Below are 21,881 nucleotides of genomic sequence, written 5' to 3'. Positions count from 1 at the left end.
TGGTTGAGCTTCCACCACTTCTCTTGGGTGATCATACCATGATCTAACAAATCGCACTGTTAGAAAGGTTTGCATCGTATTCAGGCTAAAATGATCTTAGTTTAACTTCATCTTTTTCCTCCTGGTTACATATACCACCATGTACCACCCTCATGCTCCTCTCTCCCGGCGTTTTCAAATATTTGTAGATTCTTATTACTGTCTGGCTCCCAGTCACTTAGTCATCAGTTTACCAAGCTACACTTTCAGGCCTGATTCGGATCTCATGTACACAGGTGTAAATTAGGAATAACTCCAGTGAAGTCAGCATAGTTACACCAGTGGAAATCAGGAGTAACCTAATACAGAGTGAGGTTTCTCTCAAACTACACCAGTGAACTGAGATAAGAATATGGTCCGTAGTTCTTTTCCTTCCTTCATAAACCAATCCATCCTGCTCTCTTAGAATTCTTCCTGCTTTTCTTTTGTTGTCATATGAGATGGCTGCATCTCAGTGGTAGGATAAGTGATTCCTTTCTCTCTAGTGTCTGATTTAGCTCTCCCATCAGCTTTATGTGAGATAACTTCACTGGGGCTGATTCTACTCTTGGCTAGACTGGTTTAATCAAATATAAGTCCACTGAAGTAGTGGGACCAGATCCCCAGCTGGTGTGAACCAGTGTTGTTCCATCGAGGTCAATAGGGCCAGAGCCCCAGCTGGTGTGAACCAGTGTTACTCCATTGGGTTAGATCCCTAGCTGGTGTGAACCAGTGTTGCTTCATTGAGGTCAATAGGGCCAGATCCCCAGCTGGTGTGAACCAGTGTAGCTCCATTGACTTTGTGCACTGATAATTTATAACACAAGGTGCAAGGCAGTGGAGAACCAGTCTCAAAGTCTATTACTGTGAGATATATGGATGCCCCATGGCACTTTTCTAAGTCACATGTAATAAAGTAACAGGGCAAAGAAAATACAGACAATGAGACGCGTCTAATGATATGAATGGGCCAAATCCTGAAGTCCTTGATTAGGCAAAACTCCCATTGATTTCACTGAGAGCAGTGCCTGAGAAAGGAATGGAAACCCCAGGACCTAGCCCAGTGATAATTAAATCAATTGCACCTAGATAGCAGTAATGCTTTCTGTCCAAGGATCTTAAAACACTTTACAAGCATGAATTACCTATCACTGCTGCCATATGATTCATTATTATTACTACGCCTAAGTGTGCCAGACAATCCGGGGACAAAGAACGGAACTAGAACTCAGGAATCCTGCCTCCGAAATCCCTGCTTTAGTTCAGCTGTCTGTTTCCGGGGAGCTCACGCCTTTGGCTCAGTGAAGTAGAAGGCTGTAGCTAGACTCTGGCGGGAGCTCTTGGAGTAGGGAGGACATTCTGATGTTAGGAGCTTTATCTTATATAGGACCCGATTACCACCCCCATCCTGATTTTTCACACTTGCAATCTAGTCACCCTATATTGGAGTAACAGAGCAGAACTTGCCCAACTTGCCCCGAGGAGTGGAGATGTTCTCTGTAGGAATAATACTGGGTATCTAGGGCATTGCTCTAGTGTTGGGACTTCCCTTATTTGCTGATTCACTCCGGAGTAGAACTGAGTTGCCTGCTTCTTAACCGGAACTGGATTTCAGTGTCCACTGCAAGTGGACTTGTGTTTACACCTTGTCGAAAGCTGTGCCAATTGGATCTTAACCCTCTGCCTTGCGTTAAATTAACATGGTTGTGCCACTGGAATGAAGTATATCATGTCTCCAGCAGGGGTACCGGATGGATACCACAGCGAAATGACAGTGGGATATAAGAAAATGTGACTAGCCTTTCACCTCTATATCACTGGTGGTTTGCCTCTGGCGCAGGTTAGCACTGGCAGAAAGCTGATACTGCCTCCTGGCTGGCCTGTGTGAAGCGAGCTGCTGGTCTCAGTCCAGATCTTAGCAGTTCTATCACAAAAGCTACCTGTCCTAACTGGCAGGCTTAGCAGAATGTGGATGGAGAATGAGTGCCCTTGTCACCTGGAGAGGCGGTTCCTTCAGATCAACTCTGAGGCATGATAGCAGAAGTATATTGTGCGGGAAGCTTACAGGAAGCTTGTGCTGTGAACTGGTTCATTTAACTCTCTGGAGCTGTCAGCCTGGTCCCTTTTGCCAGCATGAAAAAAATTCACTTGCAGAAAGAAATAAAATAAAAAAAATAGAGACAGGTCTCCAGTGAGTAAAAACTGCAGCCCAGGCCCTTTGGAAGGTTTCCCGTTTTCCAGTCGCTGAGCTCTGCTGTTATTCTATCCTCCTCTTCCATTAAGCCTGAGAAATGTCATTCCCCTGCCTGCCACCATCTTGACGATTGCCTCTTCCCCTGCCAAGAGACAGCCTTCCGCTGATTGTCCTTTTCATTTCCAGCATGGCCTTCTGATTGAAACCTTGCCAGGGACCGGCTCAGAAACCGTTCTGTGGCCTCCCGCTGCTCAGGTGCCAGCTTGCTGGCCATGAGGATGTCTCTGCTTCTCCCAGGGCATCCTGGAGTGCTGTTCTTGGCAAGGTTTTCATTTCCTTTGCCCTCATTACCAGTACTTACCTGAATGGAAACCATTCCATTTCCCTGATGGGTCAGTGCAGGGCAGTAAAACTTCCAGTGAGGCTGAGTTTGGCCCTGAGCGATTGGGATGGAAGCAGGTTTGTGATCTCCTTGTCTCCGTGTCCTAGTTTTAAAAGGTGTGCTGGACTCACCTCTCACTTATGCCAGTGCAAATTAGGAGTCACTGAGTTGAAGTCGATGGGTCCAGGTCCAGTCAAACTACGCCCCACGGAGTTGAGGACGTAAAGGTAGCTGTGCAGCATCCTTAAACTCCTGAATCCTCCAATTCATCCCTCAGTGCAAGTTAGAGCAGCCTGGTGCTGTTCTAACTCCCGTCAGCTGGTAACAGCCCTCAGGGACTAATGTGCTAGCTGGGGATTGCCAGAGTGCAGCCATGCTCTCGCTTCTTGCCCTTGCTCTGGGCACACTTCCAACATCCCCCCCTCCCCACTGGTGTGGAGTTGGGTCAGGGAGGGTGGTGTATAGCTACCTAAGAGTTCCTCTGGGTAAGGGGAATTCTCAGCTTTAGAGTCCCTTTGGGCCTCCAGACATGCTACATCAGAGCTGAGATCTGGCCCAGTGGATTTACACTAGCAAAACTGGTGTAAGTGAGCGCACATTCAGGCTCACTGTATTTTAAAGATACAGTACAACACCAGTTTACGTCCTGATCCTGTGAGATGCTCAGCAATCTTCAGTTATCATTGACATCGGTGGAGTGACTCCAGATTTACCTTGACATAACGGAGATCAGACTGTGAACTTGTAATGTTTTGTGGGGAAAAGGGTCAGATCTTATCTCAGTGGCTGGTATAAATCTGGAGTAGCTCCACTGGGTGAAAGGGGTTACTCCAGTTTTACCCTGGTGGAAAGGAGAGCAGGACTCAGCAGTGATGCAAATGGGATTAAATTCAAAGTGTGAAAAGTCTGGGGTCAGCTGGTCAGAAAATGGATGGGAGGGGCAAAGTCATGCAACTTGAAGCCACCTAGAGTTCACTGTGCTTGTAAGACAAGTGGACACCACTGCTGACCCCAAGTGTTCAAAAATCATGTCTCAGGCCCCTTCAGAATCAGGAAATTGGCTTAAAGATCATGAGACTTAAAAATTTGGGACCCTTCTATTTGCCCAGATGTTTGGTTGCACTGTGGTCACATTACCAAGCTTTTTCTCTGCAGCTACAGGGGCTAGAAACGTAGGGTTTTTTTTGTTTGTTTTTTTTTAATATATATGAAAGTTGAGAGTCTCCCAAATTCACATGACTGCAGGTGCTGGGCCATTACACCGACTGTCACCGGGCTCATGATAAAATTGGGAGAGTTGGCAATGCTGAGCAGCTCTTGCACTGATTGCCTATTCTGGGGGCTCTAACATAAAAGAGGGGCAGCTCCTGCTGACATCCTTGGTGTCTGCGCTTTGCACCCGTACTGGGGGAGAAGCTAGAGTTCAGGTCCTGGGAATTGACTCTTATTTCTGATACGCTGATTTGGTGTGGACACTGGCCCTCTTAGCCACATGGCTGCTGTCCTGAGGCCAGGCTTTAAGGCAGAATAGGAGCAAAGTGTGGGCTTGGATTCTCCCCTGGACCCCACTGCTGCATCAGTCCATTGACTGTGGTTTCCTTTGGTTTGTGTTTAGCATAGCTCTCATTAATGGGCTCATTCCTCTAATTTGAGGTAAATGAGGAGAGAGCACAGTGGGTCATTAAGCAGTGCTGGGGAATCCTAGCTCCTTTCTGGGTTCCGGCCGGGGCCTACCAAGTGGCTGGAGAAGGATGGTGGGAGGTGGATTCTTTCTCGCAGGCTGCTTGTCAGGCCCAATCCTCCTGTGGAGTAAATGAACACAGTCCCATTGCTGTCAGTGAAGCGACGCTGATTCCACCAGCTGAGGATCCAGCCCGTTGTGTGTTTAGGGCACCTCATACAAGTTTTGGTGGAAGCAGCTCTGGTAATGAGATAGGATCAGTGAGCCAAAGACAGAGGCAAATCTTCAACCTCAAATGGCTTCCCTGGGGAGCTTGAGAGTGACCCATCCTTCTCAGAGATTCTGCACATGCCACATGTTTTACAGAACATCTGTTTCAAAAGGATTTTAAAGCTTTTCTCGGGACAGCATTTTTGCATCCCTCCACCTGGGTCTGTCTAGGCTTTCGTGTCCCATCAGTCACACTGGTCTCAGAATGCTCTGCCGTGAAGCCACACTGCTTTAACACCATAATGACAACTGCACGGGCCTCTGAAGGGGAGAAAATGATAAATGAGACATTGTAAAACCCTCTCCACAATATAACATACATAATAATGCAGTGATGCTAAGGGACATTGCTACAGGATTTACTAGGGACAGAAGCAAATGTGGTGTGCTCCATTGGAAAGCTAATCTCCCCTAGCCAATTGTCTCAAGCACTGGTTTCTGTCTCTTGGGGCTTAAATATGTCACAGATGTAGGGTGACCAGATATCCCGTTTTTAAAGGGACAGTCCCGTTTTTTGGGACTTTTTCTTATATAGGCACCAATTACTCCCGCTCCCCCGCCCCCGTCCCTTTTTTTCACAGTTGCTATCTGGTAACCCTACACAGATGCAAGTCTGAATATTGCACTGCTAATGTGCACTTTAGAACAGTATAATCTGGGGGGTGGGGGTGGAAATTCCACGTTCAGTGGGAAAGAGGGAAGTTTTCTCTGGTAGGTTGATCAGTTTTGCAAAGTGGCAGCTGCTTGAGGCTGCTCAGGGATTTGGACGGCTTTGGTTGGAGTTCTTGGCAAGGGATGAGTTTGTATTGTACGTGAACAGAGAGTGGCCTGAGCCAGACCTCAAGGAAGCTTGGATCTGAATTCAGTAGCTGGCCCTTCAGTTAGTAATAGTCAGGACTGAATCCTCAGCTCCAAACACCAGTGAACTTTCGGGGAGTGTAGATCCAGATCCGAAGTTTGAGGCTGTTTCCAATTGGAGCCTCTGGTCCAGTTGCCTCTTGAGAACAAAGGCTCTACAAAATGCTGAGAGGCTGACTGCATAAATCAGAGTGAGATCTTGAGAGGCTGTTGAGTCTCATGAGGTTAACCCTTGAAGTCCAGGTGTGATGGGAGAAGATCACATGCATTCCCCTTCCTCCCCGCACCTTGAGGGAGAGGATCCTATTAGTTAAACACATGCAGCCAGGCTTTGAAATCAAACCTTGTATTACAAACAAGTGCTGCAGGGGGAGCAAATAACCCCTGCGATCACAAGAGGCCCGGTTAATGTTTCATTGCAGGCCTAGCAATTTGTCACCCCTCCAGAAGAGTTCCCGAGATCAGGAGGGTAAGCTTGTCCTGAATGCAGCCAGGCCCCGGGCAAGAAGAGAAAGTGACCAGCTGGATTTTATTTCTTTGTGAGATAAGGTCTAGAGGGTTGTGGGCTTCTTTCCACCCTCTGCCCCCCCTTTTCTCTCGATAACTAAATGCGGGCCTGAAGGTGTCCCGTCCTTCACAGCCTCATGTGGCTGCATCTAATATTTATAAACTGAAATAAACGAGCCCACAGAAGCATTGCAGTGACATGTGGTGCGAGCCCCGCTTCCAACCTGGAGGGGAGCTTTCGAGAAGTGGTTGACCTGTTTTACTGCTTGGCTGTTCAGTGCTCTGCAAAGCAGATGCTGCTCTCTGCCTGGGAGATGCAGGCAACCAGTAGCCGAAGAGCTGAATCATGGCTCTGCATACCAGCCTTTTCATGTCAACCACTGATGGAGTTGGCCTATGCCCCCTTCAGTCTGCCACCTGGATTTCTTCGCCCTCTGCTCCTCACCCCCAACTTCTCCCATTTGATTGAGCAGGACTAGTGATTAGAGCACGGGACTCTTGGGATCTCGTCTCAGTCCTGCCACTGACTCTTGGTGTGACCTTGGGCAAGTCATTTAACCCCTTTGAGCCTCAGTTTCCCCATTTTTAAAAAGGTTATAAATATGCTTTCCTCAAAGGGGATTGAGGTTAATTTTGTAAAGCACATTCAGATCCTCAGACGAAGGGTGCTATGGATGATATTCTTTCTTCCTTTCTTTTATATGAAACCCATCAGATGAAAGATAGAAAAGACCTATTTGGTCACTTCTGCTCCATCATCCAGGGACCAGTGCAGAATTGTATGTTTACTAATGTTTTGAGACACTGAAACAGAATGGGCAGGATTGACCTGACACAGCCTGACAACTCCAGGAAACTAGTGGTGTGGAATATGCTTGCCCAGTCTCCAAGGAAGACAAGCTGAGCTTTCTTCACCTTCTCAGGGTCCCAGCTGATACAAAAGGAGGGAAAATTACCTTCTGACCACCCCCACCCAATCTGGCATCTGTTTTATCCTTTGCATGTTGTAGCAAGATTCACAAGGTAAAGAACAGAGCTGGTTGAAAATTGGGCGGGGGTCGGGGGGATTTAAAAACAAAATCACTCCTTTTCCCTGAAATTTCTTGCAAAAACGTTTTGGTTTTTCTAAAACCACAAAAAAAGTCATTAAACAAAATCAGTTTTAGGTTTTCAAGTACCAAACTTTTTTACTGAAAATTGAAATTTTATACACATTAAAAAACATATTGATTTTTCTTTCATTGTAAAACTGGAAAGTTACAACCAAATCGCTTTGGTCAAAAAAGCGCCATATTTGGCTGTTATTGGGGGAAAAAAAAGTTCAGATGAAAAGAATTCGGACCAGCTTTAATAGCGAAGCATCTCATTTGCTGCTTGTGATCCAGTAGGTGGTGCTCGTTCTGCTCGGTCAGCACTGGACCAGTGCCCCAGCACCTTAGGGCAAAGTAGTGCTGGAGATGAGGCATCAGAGGCCCTGATTGTGTGTAGTTATCAAAGGTCCTGGAGGCACTGTTTGTAGGATAGGGGATGTTAGCCTCCATGGCCTGCTTAAATGAATTGGGTAGCGATTCACTCGCCATAATTTCCTCCTGCTGTTTCGAAGACATGGAGCCATGTCCTCAGTGGGTGTAAATAGGAGTAGCTCCATGGGATCGTTCCATCCTTGTGCTGATTTACAGAATTCAGGATCTCTCCTGAACTATTGCACAGTGCGTGTCGGACAGCTGTTGCCTTCCTCTTCAGAGGTGGCTGCCTTTCGATGCTGGGTGGTCTCTTTAGATGGAGAGAGCTAAGAAAGGGCCACATGCTACTTTTTATTAGTAATCACAACCCCACGTATACACCAAGATACTCCTGGCGTCCCGGTCACTAGCCCATTGTTTTCCTTTAATGCTGCCATGGTGGATTCTTCTAGTACAACTGGGGAAACTGTAGGATGGCCAGCAGTTCCTAATGCAGGGCGTGGGCGGGCAGGCCCTAGGCATCTGTCATCACAGGCTGTGTCAGTCAGTCTGGGAGCCAGCTAGCCAGGGAGAATTACAGGCTTGCACCAGACCTGCCTATACTGGGCACGGAGATTCCTGGGAACTTGTTTGCATAAAATTAGCATTGCTATTTGCAAATCACTTATAGAATTAAGCAGTCTCCTCACCCCGGTGGCATCTGATCCACACAATCAACTCCCTCCACCCCCAGAAATCAACCCTCTCACCCCCCAAAAAGAATCAGCCCTTCCCACTAATCCCTCTTAGGGCTCAGGCTCCTCTTCCCCAGGGGAATGGGCAGACAGACCCACCTCCCCTCCCACAGTCCTGCTTCCTGGCAGGGAACAAGGAGCTGTTCTGCTGATGCCCCTCAGCTCTCATTGTGCAGCCTCAGCTATGCAAGGGGTGGGTGGAGATGACAGGCCAGGAGTCCTGCACGCACAGACAAATTGACAAATTGGAGGATTGGGCCAAAAGAAATCTGATGAGGTTCAATAAGGATAAGTGCAGGGTCCTGCACTTAGGACGGAAGAATCCCATGCACCGCTACAGACTAGGGGCCGAATGGCTAGGCAGCAGTTCTGCGGAAAAGAACCTAGGGGTGACAGTGGATGAGAAGGTGGATATGAGTCAGCAGTGTGCCCTTGTTGCCAAGAAGGCCAATGGCATTTTGGGATGTATAAGTAGGGGCATAGCGAGCAGATCGAGGGATGTGATCGTTCCCCTCTATTCGACATTGGTGAGGCCTCATCTGGAGTACTGTGTCCAGTTTTGGGCCCCACACTACAAGAAGGATGTGGAAAAATTGGAGAGAGTCCAGCGAAGGGCAACAAAAATGATTAGGGGTCTAGAACACATGACTTATGAGGAGAGGCTGAGGGAGCTGGGATTGTTTAGTCTGCAGAAGAGAAGAATGAGGGGGGATTTGATAGCTGCTTTCAACTACCTGAAAGGGGGTTCCAAAGAGGATGGCTCTAGACTGTTCTCAATGGTAGCAGATGACAGAACGAGGAGTAATGGTCTCAAGTTGCAGTGGGGGAGGTTTAGATTGGATATTAGGAAAAACTTTTTCACTATGACGGTGGTGAAACACTGGAATGCGTTACCTAGGGAGGTGGTAGAATCTCCTTCCTTAGAGGTTTTTAAGGTCAGGCTTGACAAAGCCCTGGCTGGGATGATTTAACTGGGAATTGGTCCTGCTTCGAGCAGGGGGTTGGACTAGATGACCTTCTGGGTTCCCTTCCAACCCTGATATTGTATGATTCTATGACTCTGCTTGCTCAGCAGCCTAGAGGCAAGCAGGGAGCAGAGAAGCTGGAAGTACCAGGGCGGTAAGCAGAAGAGTGGAGAGGAAAGCCAGAGTTTCCTCCATAGACAAGACGTGGGTTCAGATCCTGATTCGGAGCCCCTGAGAATGCTACTGGCTTCGAATGGAGCTGCTAGGGCTCAGCACTGGCCAGGATCAGGCCTAAATCACGTCACAAGAGGAAGCTGATTTGGCCGGGAATCTCCTTGGAGTCCCACACTCCTTGGCCGGCACTGCCAGCAGAGGGTGCTGCAGCTTCGAATTGAGGTGGATTGGACGTGCTGGTCATGCTCCCTGGAGGTGGGATAGGCGTGAGGGAGGGGATATCTCCCTCTCTGGTGCCTACTCCATGGCTTGGGAAAACTATGACCTGGAGTACGGAAGCTGCTGTATAGAAACAGTTCCTGGATAGTTCAGCCCCTTCCCTGTGCCCCGGGGCTGTCGCACCCACTACCTCCTGGGAAATCCACAGCTTCTCGCTACCACAGGACCGTCTCAACAGCTCGCAGGTCCATCAGGATTGCTCTCCTCTGGCTCTCGCAGTGTCCTTATCTCTGTCCAAGGTGTGTGTTCACCAGCGATGCACGTGGCAGGAGAAGGATTGCCTTCTCTGGGCGGGGGAGATAAATTAACCTTGTAACTTACTGCCACAGGATATTGTTGAGGCAGGTATCCAGGTATGGCTATAAAACGATTAGGTCAAGGCCAACCAAAACATCTCCTGTAGCACCATCAACGCTATGCAGTACCTATCGCTCTGTCCTCGTGGTTGGGGTCATAATTTGATCACCAGATGGGAGTCAGAAATCCATCCCTCCATCCATCCCAACCCGGCGTCTGTCCCGTGAGTTATACAAGCTCTGGCACAGTATTACAGAATTAGATTCATGATGGCAGTTTATATTTTGCTTCGCAGCATCCAGCGTTGAAATCCATCAGAGACAGGGCACCAGGCTGCAGGGGCTGATGGTCTCTTCTAGCCCGTCAATTTCTGTGCTTCCTTTTACTCCCGTGTACGATGCATATGCCCAGTGGTACAGGGAGCAAGCAGCGGGCACTGCGAGAGTGGAGACGACCCTCTGCAGCTGCTTTCGCTCGCCATGTCTTTGCTGTTTATTTTTGTTGCCTCCTTTGAATTAAGCACATCTGAAATGTGACATTAGGGGAGAGCATTTTCTGTTCCATTAAATCATTGCCAGGGATTGTCACTGCTCCAACATATTAGCTGCAGAACTTAAAAGGAGAAAAGGAGTTATTTGCAAAATACATGTTGGAAGGAGATTAAAGCTGACATTTCGGCTACTACGGAGCCTTCCTGGGGTGATGGGAATATATAGCTGTATAGAACTAAAATATGCCTCCCCTCTTCCCCATCTGCCTGGGGAAGGACCCACCAATGGGTTATTGTTTCTAATCTTCTCTCCTGTATGTTTTATAAACCATCTCTCTTTTTCTGTTCTCTCGTTCGCTAGTTAACAAGGGCCTTCAGTCCTTGTCTTTGGGGCCATAATCTGATCATCATGACGGGGTCAGGAAGAGAGTTATTCTTAAAGACAACTAGACGCAGTCGGTTATGTGGCTCATAGGGCCTTGAGGACATTTCATTTTCCATAAACCATTTAGGTGGGCCTTTTGGGGAACCTGAGACTCTTTTGTTCTGAGAAGAACTGTGCCCCCTTTGGGGTTTGGCCTGTCTAATGTAGCTAAGTGTCACCAAATATGTGGGCAGAGTAACCATTCCTTAACATGTGGTATTCCAGGGCACTCAATAAATTACTAGTTCAGATTTAGCCCAGACCAGTAGGGACTGAGGCCCCACTTGTCAGATTTGGGTTCCTAAAACTGGGGTCTGCATTCATTCACTGAATGCTGCTGGTGATTCTTACTGACTGGAAGTGCCCAGCACCTCTGCAAATTAGCCCACTTATGTAGGTGCATAAATATGCATTTAAGTGCCTAATTTTAGCTGCCCAGGTGTGATGGGGTGTCAACCCCACACAAGCCCTGGATGGCTTAATGTATGCTAAAAGGGGCCAGTTAACCTTCTATGCTGCATCTGGAAGGGAAGTAGGGACTGACAGGGCCTAGTGGCAGATGAAGCCCAGCTGGGGGAGAAGCCCGGCTAGGATGATAAAGCTAGGAAGTGAGAGGAGGAGGGAGAAGATCTGCAGTCACTCTCTAGAGGGAAGGGGAGTTGGCTAGAGACAAGGGGGAAGTCCAGGGGAGAGTAAACCCTGGAGTCCTAGCCTGGATTAGGGAGTCCGGCAAGAGGCTGAGAGGGGTGAAGTAACCCTCGGGAGCAGAGGAATCTCTGGAGGCAAACCCAGAGATAGGCAAGGCGATAGAGAGGTGTGATAGGAGGGAGTCCAAGGAAACAGCAACAGGGTCTGAGACTGCGTAGACCTCGATTGCTAGTCAGAGGGTCCCTGGGCTGGAATCTGGAGTCTCCGGGGGGCTGGGTTTCCCTCCCAGCAATTGGGAAAGCAGCACAGGCCCTGAAGGCTTGGAAAGCAGGCTGCCTGAGACAGCGTTCCAACAGCTTGTCTGGTGGTACTTTGTTAACCTGGAACGGGAGGGGTGTCTGTATAGTGATCACAGGGCCGAGTCACAAAGAGGGGGCACCCTGAGTTCTGCAGAGAGAGAGGGCCCCAGCAGGAGCAACCAGTGGAAGGGGGCGCCAGATGGGATGAGAGCTAATTCCCACACCAGCCACAAGGTGGTGCACCTGGGGTGAGTGGAACTGCTTTGCACCACGTCTGAAAATTTGGACCTAAGTTGCTTGCCCGAGGTCACCCAGGAGTTCGGTAGCAGAACTGGAAACAGAACCTGGCTTCCTCCCTTCAGAGAACCACAAACGCTTTATCCTCAAGCTCCGCTTAAAGGCCGAAGTCTGGCTAGGCCAGGAGAATGGGACAGCACTCTTAGCTTTGCGGGGGAGAGGTGAGGGGCGCCACAGGGGAAACTTGCACGAATGCTGCCAGACCTGTGGATGGAGAGAGGGCTTGGTTGTCCCAGGGCTGTCAATCCAACACCGTTCACCTGCGCTAAACGCACATGGGGGGGAAAAAATGCCTGTTTCATCCACCATTGCAAGGATTGAAAATGGCTCTCGCCTGGGCTATATTCAATCTGCAACTAGTGCCCAAAGAGCACACCAAACACCCGTGACTGACCTAATCCCGGGCCACCAGGGCTAGAAACAATCACTTTCTATCTTCCATAAACCAGGATTCCCAGCCATCAAACTGCATGGACATCTCGTTGATGTCCCAGCTTCTCAGGAGATATCAGACCTTGATCATCAGAAAGAGAGAATGGTTTTTAGGTCATCTGCGTTGCAACATACCAGGGACACATCTGCAGGACCAGCAAACTTTCCCAAGCTCTGGCCCTGGAGCAATGATCAAACAGGGAACAGTTCGATCCCTGAATGGTCTAAATTGATTGTATTCTGCTCTTGTGGCTGTCCCTAAACTCTGCCCTTATAAATCATTGTCCCCATCGTAACTAAAGCACGTTAAATATAAACAGGCAGGGAGAGACCTTGAACAAACAACAAATCCTTAACACAGAGAGAGGATGTGAAGTCTGTTTTGGGCTAATATTTTGCCTCGCTTAAGAAGGACTGCGGAGGATTTGCACGCACACACCTCTCTCTCTCTCTCTCTGGTCTGTGTCAGGAAGCTTTTATTAGCTTTTATTATTTTATTAAGCCAGGTTGGGTTAAGTGGTGCCCAAGCCATGTGCCTGAGAGAACTGCTTCCTACTCCCCTTGGAGAGGGGTCCCAACTCCCCTTGGAGAGGTAGAAATTAACCCCAGAATCCTACTCTTGCCACACTGGGAATGACCCACAGCCCTTAGGAGTCCTGGTTAACCCTGCGTCCATGTTCCAGGTGCAGATGGAGCCATGGCTGCAGGGGATTGTGGCCCACTGGTTTTAATCCTATCTTTATGTGTGGCCAGCCCTGGTGGACTTTCAATGGTCCAAGCAGCAGCAGAAATGGCTCATCATTAAAACCAGGGAAAGAATTGCTTCAAACAGCGGTCTGGTGGGTGGACGTGAATCTCTGTGCATGTAGGTCATGGTATTTCAGTATGGAACCCGGGCTAGACTGGCCGTGTCTCTCTGTGTTAGTTTGAACCTGGGACATGGAGGACAGTAGCCCACAGCTGTGCATCTCTTGCCGGTCTTCGCTCAGTGATGTTTACATCCTCTCCCTTGTTCCTGCCGCCAGCATCTCCACCCATAGGCAGTCTGCGCCTTCACAAGGGGGCCCCATGGTCAGAGCGGTGTGCGGAGCAGATATTGTCGAAAGGTTGCTGCCCCAGGAGTACGCACATCACTGTGGTTGGGCTTTCAGGATGGACAATAAACCCTCACCTGCCAGGCCCCTGCTCCTGGGTGGGAGGAAGGGGAGTGACAATCAGTGTGTGACTGGAGCAGGGAGTGTGTATGTGTGTGTCTCTTCGTGGCTGTGGTGTGACCCTGTGTAACCCGTGGGTCTATATGTGTGTGTCCGTGTGCATCTGTAACAGGAGCTAGGCGAGTCTGTGTTTGCCTCTTTGTGGCTCCATGGGTTGCTTTGCCTGCATCTCTGGGCTCATGCATGAGAATTCCTAGGTGTTCTGGGGGGTGATTAGTGGAACAGGGAACCCGCCTGCCCTTTCTCAGGCAGTTCTGGGGGAGTGCACGTACTGTCCTTTGGCACCTTCTGACCCAGCGCTCAGCCTGGGGTGAGGAAAAGAGCCTGCCAGAGACCCTACAGCAGAAAGCAGAGAAAGGAATGCACTGTGCCGTTCAGCTCAGGGCTTTGTGTAGCTCTATTATTCACTACCACGGCTAGACCAAGCTCTGTTCATCCCTAAGAATCTATTTTTGATGTTGCCCTGTTTCCTCTCTGTCCCTCTTATTAATACAGTAGCTCTTAGCATAGCAGGCTCGCCAACCAAGATCAGAACTGCATGTTGCTAGACAACCCCTGTCCTGGAGGCAATACCATCAAAATAGACAAAGAACAGGACGGGGAAGATAGACTTGCCCAAGGTCATACAGCAAGGTAATGGCAGAATTGGGAATAGAACTGGCATCTCCTACCGCCCAGTCTGGGGATCTGCCCCCCATTGTTTCTCTCTTTCTTAACTCTGACTTTCTCACTCTTCCTTCTCCCACGTCCTCCCTTCCCTTCCCTTCCCTTCCCTTCCCTTCCCTTCCCTTCCCTCACTCTCTTTCAGCTCCCTCCTTTGCATTCATATTCTGTCTCTTGCTCTCTGTGTAATACCTGAATTAATTGCCCATCTCTGCACCCATTGAAGGCAATGACAAAACTTCCGTTGAGTTCAGCAGTGTAAGATGAAGCCCTAAGAGTCCATCTTTGCCTATATTGAAGCTTTTGGTCGACATTCTAACTTGGTAATAATCGACATGACAACCAGAACCAAAAGCCCGACCCCTTTTGATACAGTTCAATTTAAAAAATATTGGTTGTACTTCTGTATGTATGTCATTAGAAGAGTATTTTCCCTCCAGTGCCAGGCAAAAAGTCAACATTTGCATTTAAATGGAGCTTTCGCTACACAACAGAGGCATGTTTCAGAATTGCTGCCCAGAGATTCCTTTTAAAAAAAACAAAACCAAACCCAACAACAACCCTGTGTGGCGTCAGTAATGGAGGTGTTATTTATGCATGCAAGAGTGTACCCACTGAGATGTAATCTCATGCTTGCAGGAGTCTCCACTTGTCAGAGGTGGAATTATAAGAATTAAATATTACATGCGTACAGCAAACACACTCTACAATGAAATATTACCAAGCAGGTGTAAATAATCGATGGGTAAAAAGTACCCCATGGATCAGTCATCCTCAGTGGAGCAAAGAGGAACCGGGGGACCCACTGGGAATGTGTTTGAAAACTGCTGTGACCCTGAGAAAGGTCAGCAGAGCAAGTCTCCCCTGGGCTGATTTTAAAGCAAGGCCCAGCTCACATGGTGCAATAAGTGATTCCTGCCAGTAGGGGGAGGTGATTGAGGGCCTTGACAGAGGAGAGGTGATACCCGGAGAGTTTGCCCCAGCAAAGGGAGCAGTGGCAGGATGAGGATCGTGTTCAGGGGTGCTGGTGGGAGTGGAAATTCAACCTGGTCCAGAGCCCAAGGGTAACAGTGTCAGGACGGGATACTTGCTGTGTTGTGACATGAGCTGGGCGAACATTTTTAGCCAAAGTGTTTTCTGGTGAAAAATGCAGATTCGGCGACATCCAAGCGGTTTGCGAATTTGTGTGGATTCCGCCAAATTGTTCGCTTAAAACAAAGAAACTCACAGAAAAAAGTGCAGAGTTTCATTCTGACCTTTCCAAAATCAAACCCGGTTTGAAATTACGTCACTGTGAAATGTCTTTTAAGTGTCTTAAAAAGTCAAAAATGTTTAAAAATGATCAACATAGACATGACATGTCAGATACTCCGGTGATCTAGGCCCCTGTGTAGAACAGAGTGCTGTCAAAATGAACGGTGTGTTCAACTTGCAACCAAACATTTTCAGTGTTTTGATTTTCCAAAAATTGAAAAACAAAAATCAGTTTGATCCAAAATGATTTTTTCCCACGTTTTGAAATTACCGACAAACCAAAAAAATCTGTTATTCTCCCAGCTATAGCCATGACTTGGGGAGGAGCTCTGTCTAGTACTTGCCTTTCTGGACAGAAACCGTTTCTCAATAGCCACGCCCAAGTGAGGGGGCAGCGTGGCTCAGCAGACAGTTTAGATTAAGGGGCATGTATTTCTCTGTTGTTCCTACAAGCTATACAGAGTATATTAATAGCCCAGCATGGGATGTGCTTGTGAAGATCTTTTACAGGTGACCGAAAAGGGTAACTTCTGGAAATATTCGCCATTCAGTGCATCTGGTCCCTTCCAAAGGTTTAAGAATATAAGAATGGCCATGCTGGGTCAGGCCAATGGTCCTTCTAGCCTAGTATCCTGTCTTCTGACAGTAGCCAGTGCCAGATGCTTCAGAGGGAATGAACAGAACGGGTCAATTATTGAGTGATCCATCCCCTGTCATCCACTCCCACCTTCTGGCTGTCAGAGGCTTAGGGATACCTGGAGCATGGTGTTGCGTCTCTGACCATCTTGACTAATAGCCATGGATGGACCTATCCTCCAGGAACTTATCTACTTCTTTTTTGAACCCCGTTATGCTTTTGGCCTTCACAACATCCCTGGCAATGAGCTCCACAGGTTGACCATGTGTAGTATGAAGAAGTACTTCCGTATGTTTGTTTTAAACCTGCTGCCTGTTAATTTTATTGGGTGACCCCTGGTTCTTGTTATGTGAAGGGATAAATAACACTTCCTTATTTACTGTCTCCACACCAGTCATGATTTTATTCTGTCATATTCCCCCTTAGTTGTCTCTTTTTTAAGATGAACAGTCTCACTTGTCTTAATCTCTCCTCATTTGGAAGCTGTTCCATACCCTTAATCATTTTGTTGCCCTTCTCTGCACCTTTTCCCATTCTAATATATCTTTTTTTTGAGATGGGGTGACCAGATCTGCACACAGTATTTAAGATGTGGGTGTACCGTGGATTTAGATAGTGGCATTATGATATTCTCTGTCTTATTATCTGTCCCTGTCCTAGTGGTTCCTCACATTCAGTTAGCTTTTTTGATTTGCTCCTCTGAAATGTTTCTTTTGGCCCTGGGACTAAGGCATCTCTATCAGGGAGGCTTTAGCAACATCAGAGAATGGGTGACTCTAGTACAGGCAGAGAAATCAGACCCATTCAGTTTTAACAAGGAGCTCCCGGAAGCCCCTGTGGCACATCAGTGTTTAAGAGCCGGATTCACCAGACCCTGCTTTGCTGAATTCCCATTCAATGGTGTGTCATGGGCCTTCTCCGCCATTACAGATTGGGTGCTGGCCTTCTCGGAGAGGGGAATGCCCACTGAGTGATGGGAGTTAAGGGGAACTGCCCATCCGGCAGAAGGTCATGGGATGGGGAGATCGACTGACATCTTTGACCTTATTCACGTCTCTCCCTGTTGAGGTCAATAGTATCCTAACCTTTCGTGAATCTCCTCAAATCCCCATTGCGGTGCCTGTTCTGTTGGCACCATTGATTGTGTCTTCCCACGCGCGTACACACACACATAAGCATCTTCAGGTGCCATGGGGACAAGATTAATTGACAGTGTGGAAAAATAACAGAGCTGGTATTGATCATGTGCAGCTCGCTGTGTAATAGGACCTGCTGGTGGAAGATTAATAGCCCTGTGCATACAGAATCCTCTAGCCACCCCTCCAGCTCCGGCCACAGCAAATCTAACAAACGCCTTTGTCGGTTCAGCAGTGGTTTTAGAAACTGATATAATTAAGATTTTTTTTAAAGATTCAATTGTCGCAATTTGTACCTGAGACACCACTGGTGTTTAGAGCCTGTACTTCAGACTCAGCAGGGGAAGTGGGCTGAGGTATTTAGGAATGCATGTCCTTTAGTGTCTGAGTCTAGTCTATTTATTAATGGGTAAGGGCTTATGAGAAAGCATGGCCTAGTGGTTAGAGTACTAGCCTGGATGTCTGGAGACCCCAGTTCAGTTCTCTCTTCTTATTCATAATGAGGTCCAAAGATCCAAGACATTGGGGTCTCTGCTCAGTGTCATGGATCTGTGGACCTCATCACTCCAAGAAAGGAAAATTTCAGGTATGACACAGATAAAATATTCCTATTCTGTCACAGATTTCCTGTGTCCTTGGGCAAGTCACCAAGTCTTTCTGTACCTCAGCACCACTTCCCTAGCTCATGGGGCAAGGATAAATGCACTAAAGACCATGTGGCACTCAGAGGATGCCATTATGGGGGCCATGTAATACCCGAGATAGATAGATTCCAGTTATCAATCTTGAAGGCTGGGTCACATTTGAATGTCCCATTTCAATAATTACAATGAAAGAGGCAGTGTGGCCTCGTGGATAGGTACTGGACTGGGAGTCCAGAGATTATTACCAGTTCAGACAACTGTTTTCCCAGTTCAGTTAGACTATTCAGTAATATTCTGGGTGACCTTGGGTAAGTCTGACAATGGGCTCATGAGTTTGTGTGGGGCCTTTACATGCTATTGTAATACAATTAGCAATAATAAGCCTAGTTACACTCTGCACCTCCGCCTGTCTCCCAATCCTGGATCTACCCCGAGATTCTTATCCCATCTTTATCACCGCAGTATCTGAGCACTTGCCAGTGGTTCATCTTCTTCTTAGTGTACGCGTAACATACCTCAGGTGACACATGACCAGGATTCATCACTGAATTTAGTCTGCTGGTTGGATCATTAGCTTCCCCAGCCCGGCCCGAGTACTGACGGGTAATGCAACATGAACGCTGATCCATTAAGTAACATGACTGCTGTCATGTGTAGTTTGTTCTTTCACATATCTCCCTGGTAGGGAGGGGATTGTGGGTTCAGTGGAGTAGTTTGTTTTGGTAGGGTTTTTGGGGGGTGAGGGTGTTAAAATGTGCATACTGCTCTATGTTTATGTTAGAGAAAGCAAGTCAGAGAAGTGTGTCTTGTAGTTAGAGGGAAAGGTGGGGTGGTTTTGGATGGCCCTTAGTTCCTGGGCAAGTTCATTCCATAGCCTCAAACTGCCCCCTGGTGCTGTCTCCGGCACGGCTGAGCTGTATCCTTGTGGTAGAGAATTCCATGATATCTGAGCAACCGCATTGTCACCCACTCTTGTCATCACAGAGCAGAAGGTGATCTCTTACATAAGCTCAGCCTAGGCCACAGAGGGCAATCTGGCAGAGGTTCTTATCCTAGACCTACCTGCCCATTTCTGTAGCACAGCAAGGCTGTTCTACCGAAATGTGCTGGGGAATATATATAGCAGCATGACGAATGCTGGTCTGCCTAGGGTTTAACTGGTAAGTCCAGGGGCATTCTACCAGGTGTGCCAGGTACATTGAGCAACATGGCAGGTACCCTTTATTTCGATGTTCCTGATACATTTCACAGGATGGCAGGGATATTTAACCCATGGTGCCTGGTACTCTAACTCCAGCAGCAATTAACAGGTAGAGATAGAAGGACAACGGTTAGACTGCTGGTGTGCTGAGACCACTGGCCATCATACTGACCAATATTGTCTCATTGTTTCTTGTATGCTCATCGGTCTGCCTGTATCTATCAGTTGTTTCCCCTTGTAAGCTCCTTGGGCCAGGGACAGTCTTTTGGTTTTGTGTTTGTACAGCCCCTAGGACAATGGGGTCCTGGTCCATGATGGGCTCCTAGGTGTATGGTTATACAAATAAATCATAGTAATATCACCTACAACTGGAATCTGGCCAGGAGTGCTGAAATATTACCCCGTTTTGATTAAATGCTGTATGGGATCTGTAATGACCACACAAGTTTACCTCTTAAAAGAATGCCCTCCTGAGAAGTTGCCACCATGTTTTCAGTCTGTATGCTTTGCCCAGACACTGTAGTGATGGTACTTCCAGCTGTACCTCACCCCAGATGTCATGTGGATGCATCGGCTCATACGGACTCAGATGGCTGCAGGACAGCTGCTGAATTACAAACCCGCTCACTGCAGTAGCTCCATGTTATTTACATCAAGGCTGGGATCTGATCCTGAGAGTGGTGGTGGTTCAACCTTTTCATTCTCAGAACAGTGTTGCAACGAGATGTCCCTCCCAATGCCTGGCTCTCAAAAGAGCACATACAGGGTTGTACAGACCACCTGTAATCCAGGGACAACCCCACCTCCCTGGCTGGCGGTTCTTTAAATGTCTTCCATCCTTGGTAGATGGCTACGATTTCTGCCCTTTGCATCAGCATGTGGCACCAATAGGAACCTGTTCGCCTGGCTGTTAAGATGAATTCCCATGGAGTTGGGAATTCAAGCGCAGGAGATCTGGATGAATGGTGGCCTTATGTGTATGACAAAGAGAGAAACCGTCAGGGAGATGAGCAGGTCAGGGATGTGAAGGAGTGACTTTAAAGAAGGAGAGTGAAGTCAGGGGGCTGGATCCCTTGATGTTGTAAATTGGCCCACTCTGACTTCAGTGGAGTTATGCTGATTTACACTAGCTGAGGATCTGGCCAATGGGCATTGACTCTGGAGAGCGTGGCTCAGGATCCTGTTGGGCTAGGTGGTCCACAGACACAGAACCCAAAGACAGGCCCTGCCTGTGATGGGGTGTTCACCGCACACCAGCCCTGAAGTGGTGCAGGGGGCTCCGAAGGGGCCAATTAACCACAGAGGCTGCACCTGGAGGAGAGTCAGGGCTGATGGGCTTCATCATCCATCAGAGCTTAACTGAGCAGGGACAGGCTGAGCTGGTGTAAACCCAGGGAGCGGAGAGCAAGCCAAGGGCTGCCGGAAGGAGCTCTGCAGTCACTCCCTAGAGAGGAGAAGACTTGGCTAGACAGGAGGAGGAGTTCTAGGGTGGCTCCAGTGTAAACCCATATGAGGGCCAGAAGCTAGAGAAGAGAGGTAGGAAAGAGCCCAGGGCTGGAGCTAGAACAGATGGTGGTTGCTCGGCATGCGGTCCCTGGGCTGGAATCGGGAGTGGGGCGCAGGTCTGGGTTCCCCTACGAGCCACTGGGGAACGGGCTCGTAGTCCGGGCAGAGGATCAGAAGACGGCCTGAGACAATTTGTCCAGAGGGACTTGGGTACCCCAGAAGGGGAAAACTATAGTGCCCTGGCAAGAGGGCCACAGCGGTGAATAGTATACCCCCGTGACACTTCCCCAGAGAGTTTATAATCTGGGTATTGACTGCTAGAGAGAGTAGATTGACATTGTACTGAGATACGCTGTTCAAGATCCCTAAACTATCACTGCTCCTCCCAACAGGGCCAAGCCCCAGCCACACCTACCAGTGGCCACCGGTCAAGGATAGGACCTGGCCCATACAAATTAAACTGGCAGCTCTCTGCCAGCAGTGCAGGAGTGGAGAGAACGAAAGGGGAGCATTACGCTCACTGCTCTGCAAAATGCGAGGAGGATGGGGAGAGATTTTCTGGAAATAACAGACTTTGTGCTAAAAAGGTGGAGGGGAAAAACTAGTTAATGACTAAGAGAAAGGAAAGAAGCAGCAGAACTGTGCTCCAGTTTGCCGCCAGGTTAGAAATATGCTGTAAATGCAGCAATCAATGTCTCTCTGTCGATGACTGCTCTGCGTCCACCCTCCCCACCCACCATATGTTCACAGTGCGTGTGGAACTTGCCATGTCAATAAAGTGATCTGAATTTGAACTTGAGTGGTGTCGAGGGTATGGGTGGAGTTATGAGTGGAGTGAGCTGAAAGAGAAAAGAGGGACTGGAGTAAGAGAGGGAATGAGTGAAAGAAAAAGGGAGAGAAAAGAAGGGATTAGCAGAGGAGGAGAGAGATTGTTTTAAATGAAGGGACATAGAGCATATGCTCTTCTGGCTCCTAGAGGTTACTACTAGGAGACTTGAAGTGCTAAGCAGGGAAAATGTCACACAGCGATCGCACATTGTTTTAAGGACAGGCCCCTAGACATGATCCTCATTGGCTGGCATAAGCCATTTCTCCTCCCTGCAATGTCGCTAACGTGCACTTAAGTGCAATAAGATGTTTCGGGCTAATTGAGATTCTGTGCCACAGTCAGGAGACATTTGCTTCAAGTAGCATTTTAATTGTCTACTCCCTAG

The 21,881-nt window shown here is 48.2% G+C and overlaps 1 protein-coding gene across 4 annotated transcripts in view; it reads left to right on the top strand.

Moving 5' to 3' along the window:
- The window catches only part of ADGRB1 (adhesion G protein-coupled receptor B1), a 376,148-nt gene that overhangs the window by 125,884 nt on the left and 228,383 nt on the right, over positions 1–21,881 (top strand). The window lies entirely within an intron of this gene.

The sequence above is a fragment of the Lepidochelys olivacea genome, assembly GCF_965140295.1.
Source record: "Lepidochelys olivacea isolate rLepOli2 genome assembly, chromosome: 2".
NCBI classification, from domain to species: Eukaryota; Metazoa; Chordata; order Testudines; family Cheloniidae; genus Lepidochelys; species Lepidochelys olivacea.
This window is presented reverse-complemented; position numbering and strand designations above follow the sequence as displayed.